Raw genomic sequence first — 6989 nt, forward strand, 5'->3', positions numbered from 1 at the left:
AATTTCCATTTCCATTAGTTAGCTGTCATCACAAGCTCAGTCCAGTAATTGCCTTTTCACCGTGCTGATGTGATGTCAGTGTGATGAGTGGACATGTTTCATGCAGGCTGGATGCAGAACAGTACTCACAGTGATGCTGAAAGAGACCTGCACATGTAATTTCCTGGCTAGTTCAGCTCTCTGTGGGGAATACTGCACTCCATTCCGTCGTCAGTGGGCATTGACTGATTGACAGAAGGCCTCAATGAGTCAATCAATTAGCTGATCAAAACCTGATACCTTCATTGGTATTAGAGTCACTCGGTGTGGCATTTTTACCTTCGATATCTCATTGTTCCTAATGGACGAAGGGAAATTGATCCCTGGCCTCTTCTATTTAATCACAGGTAGAGGGATGGTTTTGACTTATTGGCTTTGAAGTGGAGAAGTGAAGTGTTAAACAGGCCACATCGACTCCGGTGTGCCGAGTGAGTCCCTGTGAGGAAATACACTAAGTGTTGAAAAGAGTCATAAGTATGTGTGTGCATGTTTGTGTAAGCAAACCTTGAAAAAAATAAAAATGCAAATGCCAAATTTGAAAGTGATGCATTGCAGCAGCATGGCTGGTTGCCTTTCTGGCAAGGCTTATCCTTCATTCGTTATTAATATATTTATTATTTGTTTCATTAATTTATAGAAATGATCAATCACTTTAAATGTAGCCAGAATTAATCCTCTGGCGATGCTAATCGTGTGGAGAAAATTTGAAACGGTGCATCATCAGTCAACTGGCTCCATCAGACTCTGTTATCTGAACCAAGTGTCCTCTCATTTTAATTTAATTCAGTCACCCCCCACCCCCCTCCTCCTCCCAATTCCTCCCCCCCTCTCTCTCACTTGCTCTCTCCCTTGTTCTCAGAGAAGGAAAATTACACCGTGAGTCGCAGTACAAAATGATTTTGGCAGCCTCGTCTGACAAACTCCTCCACTCGCTGTCTATTGCTTCGGCGTGATCAGACCTTTACAGCTTTACACTTAATTTTCAAAGCTGATATCAAACGGTCATCAATCATTTTGCTTTAAGTTTTGGAGTAATAAATGTCCCCAGGCTCAGAATCACACCAAGCAGTTAAAAGTCTGTCAACAGGAACTTGTTTTCTCACTCGACAACGGACTGTTTACTACTGTTGCATAATTAAAGCTCTTATGAATAACTAAGACCATGCATTTAGCCATGCCACACTCTCCCTGGGGACAGAAAATAAATCCTCAGAATGCTCCTACCAAGGTCAGGGGTTGAGGTAATGTCTCATTAAATCCCCATTTTCCCATCATGTCATCATGGGTGAAGTGATGGACAGCCTCAAGGTATTGATCTACAGTGGATACACTTAAAGGGGAACTCCACCCATTTTACACATCAAAGTCTCGCGAGTATTGCTGCATATGTGAAAAAATTCTTTCCCAAAAGAATGTAGCCTCTTTCCCAAGGATGTCTATTGGTGACGTCTAATGTCTGATAAACAGTAGTCATAACACATCTGATGCCCAACTCTCCATGGGATAGCCTTGGTCTTTGGAATGTGCTTAGCTCATGGCACAATGAATAACAACTCTCCTAACTAGTGTGAGACAACCAGAGTGTGAATACATGGGGATAATCTTTGCTTGAGGCTAGCAGCTCGAGGTTACATTAAGCCTGGATACATGGACAGCTGTGGACACCGTGGACGCATTGTAGTTCTTGAATGACATGTTCCACATATGTGCAGATGTATTCTGTAGCTTGTTGTAGTGTAGTGGCCATGTGGATAAGTCAGGCAGCTAAGTCACAACAAATTGGAGGTATGTGGATGTCCACACAGCCTGTATGCGTACATTGTCAAAATTTACGTTACGTGGACCCACTCGCAGTATAATCCCGTCTTTAGCCGCAGGTTTAACAAATATATATCTGTATGCAGTTGAGTTGCATTGTGAGTGTGTAGGTGCCAGATTTTGACAAGGAAGAAGAATGTGTGTGCTATAAAAAAGACCATCTCTGGTTCTGCTGCATCTATTTTGATCCTTTCTTAAAAACTGATCATTGTGAGTTCCACAGTGTTATGAGTACACTTTTAAAAACATCCTAGCAATGGTATGTTGTTTTTTTGACACAATAACTGTCAAATCAAACTGCCATGTTTACATCTGAATTTCTTTTTCTTAGTTGTTATGCTGAGCCACAAGGTTGCCCTGTAGTGGATACACACACTCCCACACACACAGCAGGCTAAGACCTTGGAGCTGCCTGGCCAGACACTTTCGAGTAATTAAACAAAAATAGAATATCAAATGGACCGTGAAGCTGGAAGAGCTGGTTGGGAACTGATAGGTGAAGGTGTGTGTGTGTGTGTGTCAGGGACTGAGAAGGGTGTATGATCTTGCACAGTGCTGGCACTGGGACAATCCAGGGTGAAGTTGTGAAACTGTATGATGAATGTTACTCCATAACCAGGAGGTTGGAGGGGGGGCAATTAAATCCTTTCTAGCGATCACCTCCCCTGCAGCATGTACAAAACCACAGGGGAAACATAGCCTCTGCTCTCAGCTGCCCCGACAGCAGAGGACACACGTGTACACACACACATTCGGACTTATTTTTCCAACTGTGGATCCATGTTGGTTTAAACATCAAACACTTACAAATATCATCCAAATGAGCACAGGAAATGCAATTATTCTCTAAAATTAGTGGGTAAAAATGTTTAAAATTCAGTGTTGATAGCTACATGTAATTAGATATCTAATCCTTGTTTACAATACGTGTCCATGCATGCTGGGAAAATGTGCTGATCCAGCACTGTGTTTCAGCCAGGAAAGCATCTTTGCTGAATTTCATTTACATTTGTGTGTTTAGTTGATCTTCTCATTCAACAGCTCACGATGGAGGAGCGTGAAGTGGCTGAATATCTATAGTGCCACACATGTCTGCTGATGCACCCACAGTGTTTCTTTTAGGGCAGTGGTTCTTAAATGTTTTTCATTAATGTGCCCCCTTTGACATATTTTTTCATTACCTTCTGATGAGCACAGAACACATATATAAAGAACACTTACTGTATATAGGGTTATTTTAAATGTTTAGAATCCATCACTAAATTCAGGACTAACCAATTTTTTGCAAACACACTAAGACCGCGTCTTTGCATCAAACTGCACCTTTTGATGAATTAAGTAAGAAACATGAGCTTGTCTTTGTCATTTTCTGTGGCAGGCAGGCAACTGCAGTGATCAAAGGGTTTTTTGACAGTTCAGGCAGTTAACGATTGCATTGAAAATGGGAATATTTAATAAAACGTGTGGTTTTAACTTACATTTACACTTCTTAATTGAAGTATAATTATTTTTTAATTAATGCATGAGTAATATTTTTTAAATGAACATAAAAAAATGCTGTACTTCGAAGTACCTCTAGGGGTACACAAGTTTTAGAAAAACTGTTTTAGGGGACCAGACTTATGTCCTTCTAGTTTCAGGACAGTCTCTCTTACACTCAATTTAGCAAGGTTCCTCTGTACTACTCAATCAGACAAACCCCTACAGTAAAGTGCACACACACACACACACACACACACACACACACACACACACACACACACACACACACACATTACACACCACAGGGGAACTGACATGGCTCTGAAGGTCACTGCTACAAAACAGCTTTGAATCCCAAAGGTTTACATGACTTTCAGACACCCTGTTCACTTTTTCACTTTCCCTTTGAAAACATTCACAGTTTTTTCCACATATTACTGTGATAATCCATGTGCTGGTGTTCAACATGGGAGGGATTACTGCCATGAGGAGACAGCTGGGTTTGGGGAAGAGGAGAAAATGTTCATGCTTGGCATGAAACCCCCCATCAAACATACTTTGTCATCACAGCTGCACAGTCTGCTCACTGTAAAAATGTTTTTATATATGATGTAATGCCTAATTGAGTTTCTACTGTAAATAGATTATGCAATGTTTATTTTGGTGGGATCATTGTGGGTCAGAGTGCTTGAGTTATTGTGGGATATTTTCAGAAAGTAATTTCCACTGCTGCCAATCACAAAATGGCACACACGCGGCTCTGAGGCTTGTCTGTCAGCACAACAGAAATCACTTTGTTTGGTAACATTAACAGATAGTGTATTAGAGGTGGGCGGAAGTTAAAGACACTAAAACTTTTCTCATATGAAAAACCTCCAAAGTATTGTAAAGAACCAGACATTTTGTAGAGCATTTGAGAAATGACAGTGTTTGACCCAAAGAGAAGGGGGGGAAATTATTTGCTTAATCACAAGAGCAAATAACATGTTGAGGAAAAGTAAATGGTGTCTGGTTGGTTCTGTTGGCTCAAAAGGTTAATGAGGTGCGTGTTCACTCTGAGGAGAGGAGACAACGATGCTCTTTACGGAAGAGGAGGCGTTGTACGCCAGAGGGGCCACCATAATGACACCCCTCAGATCTCATTATCAGGCTTATTGATTGGTCATGACCACCTGCCCCTCCACCCACACACAATCACAGACACAAAACCAGAAAAGATGCATTTTTCACTTGGATGCAGGAGCATTACACATGCACAGATACAGTTATACACATATCCCTTTCAGGTTAACAAGCCAGGAGATTTTAGTCAACATGCCAGATATGGGCTTTCCATTCACAGCCTCCTACACACATACACACACACACACACACACACACACACACACACACACACACACACACACATTTAAAACAAACACACATGGGAAAGTGACACACTCCACATCCGTTATGTACTTGCACACACCCACACAGGCACTCCACAGGGAATGAACACACACACACACACACACACACACACACACACACACACACACACACACACACACACACACACACACACACACACTTTAAAATGCATGGACATTTTCAGCCCCTAATGTGAAGCTGCCATTTTGTTCCAAGAGAAAATTGCTTTAATTAAAATTAGCACAGTGATAGTAGATGTACGTCCAGCTGGGTTGTCAAAGGTTTGAACAACATCACTGCACCACACACTCTCACCATCATGAGATGAACAAGTGGGGAATATCTGACATTGAGGTTATACAGAGCAAATGTATATTAATACAAGAATAAAAGAAGTGATCAAACCTCACCTTGGATTGGTTTGTCTCTATCAATTCTAATTGGACACATTTTCAGGTTCTGACCTCCTGCCAATTATGAATGAACAACAGAATGGAAAATCACATTAGAGTCATACAGAAGCTGCAGTAGTTTGGTAATAGTTAGGTAAGAAGAGAGGAGGCGTTAATCTGCTCTATAATATCTCCAAATGGTAAAATTCCCTCATAAATTACATAACTCTTGTGGAGGTGAGTCTCTGGGAACCAAAAGAACTACAGTAATAAATCTAATTATGGCCTCTCTGCACATAGAACCCGTCTGCCATTGCTTTCGTGGTCCTGTTTCCCATCAGCCCTGACACTTGAGCCCTGACCCACTCTACTGGGGACACAGGTGAGGCGACTGGCACCAGTAGCACCTGGCAGAGGGATGGAGGGAAGGCAGCAGGTGGCACAGATTGCACAGATGCCACTGGTTCTCCCACATGAATGCCACATGGACTGGAAGAGCAGTTTAAGAAATGGATAGAAGGAGTGAGATGAGGAGAGGAATGAAGACATAAATATAGCGGAAGCACTGAGAACACATTTGGATTTTTGTTTGTTTGTTTTCTTCTTAATTGCCTTTCTTAGAGTGGTCTGAGTATACTCACTATTGGAGGAATCCCAAGTTTTGTTTGCTGTCCCCAGAAGCAGTAGAGACCTGTCTTGTATTAGAGCGTAAAATGAAAGATAATCTGGGACACTAAACTATTTTCACATGCTTTTGCCCTTTTTTCAAAGAAACATTTGTGTATAAAATGCATGTAAACAATGTGTATTTCTTCAGTGTGCATTCAAGTTCCTCGAGTGAATAATAAAGTCCCTTTCTTTACACTGGTGCCATTTTGTGGAACAGCAACAGTTTTAAGGTGCACCATGTTGGTCATTTCACTAACAAAGACCACACCAATGAGAATATGGAACTATCTAATATGATAAGCTGTAGAAGGGATGAAGGGATGAGGAAAGGGTCGAGGGATGGAGGATGAGGGATGGAGAGGTAAGGGTCGAGGGATGAAGGGGTATGGGAGGAATCAGGTTTGTGGATGGATTAATGGATGGAGGAGTTCGGGCGAGATGGTGGGAGGGAACTCTTCTTATCTCTTATTTAGAGCCCCACTGGTTCCTGTATTTGAATAAGAGAGAGAGAATGGGAGGGGTTGGGGGAGAGGATGTGAAAACTGAGTCAAAGAGGGAGTGAATGGACAAGGTGTGCTTAAGTACTTTTTGTGCGGAAATGAAATGAGTTTGAGGCGTTGTCTCTGTTCTCAAACCTAGTTATAAAACTTCATTTAATGGAAGAAGCAGCAGGAGAGTGTGGAGTCACGTTAACTGTGAGATACACTGTGGCGTTGGGCTATGCACTATCACACTTATCAAAAGGTTTATTATTTATAGTGATTCGTTTTCACCAAGGCATATTATAGGCCTGCAGCATTTTGAGTGTGCAATAGACAGTTTAAACAAAGACCAAGGTGGGCTTGTCAGTGTTCAGTTAATGGCACCCCAGGGAGCACCTATTAATTCTGTGTCTGTGAAGCACAATAATTAATTAATTTAGGCAGGGCGATTATCACAGGCAATAATATTCCTATAGGAAGTCAAAAATATGTTTTTCTTCTTGTTCCTACACTTGGATGTTTGAACTTCACTGTGCAGAATGATGTATGTGCAGTTTCAAGTTTGACGCTAGAAGGATGTTTTCTCTCAAAATCTGATTTTAAGAGGCGGTGCCTACAAGCATGATTTGTGACATCGCAAATTGTTTGTAAGTCATTCCTGGTCCTGTATGCAACTTCTACAAGGGTGGTTTAGAAA

This window comes from Dicentrarchus labrax, unplaced genomic scaffold (assembly GCF_905237075.1).
Source record: "Dicentrarchus labrax unplaced genomic scaffold, dlabrax2021, whole genome shotgun sequence".
NCBI lineage: Eukaryota > Metazoa > Chordata > Actinopteri > Moronidae > Dicentrarchus > Dicentrarchus labrax.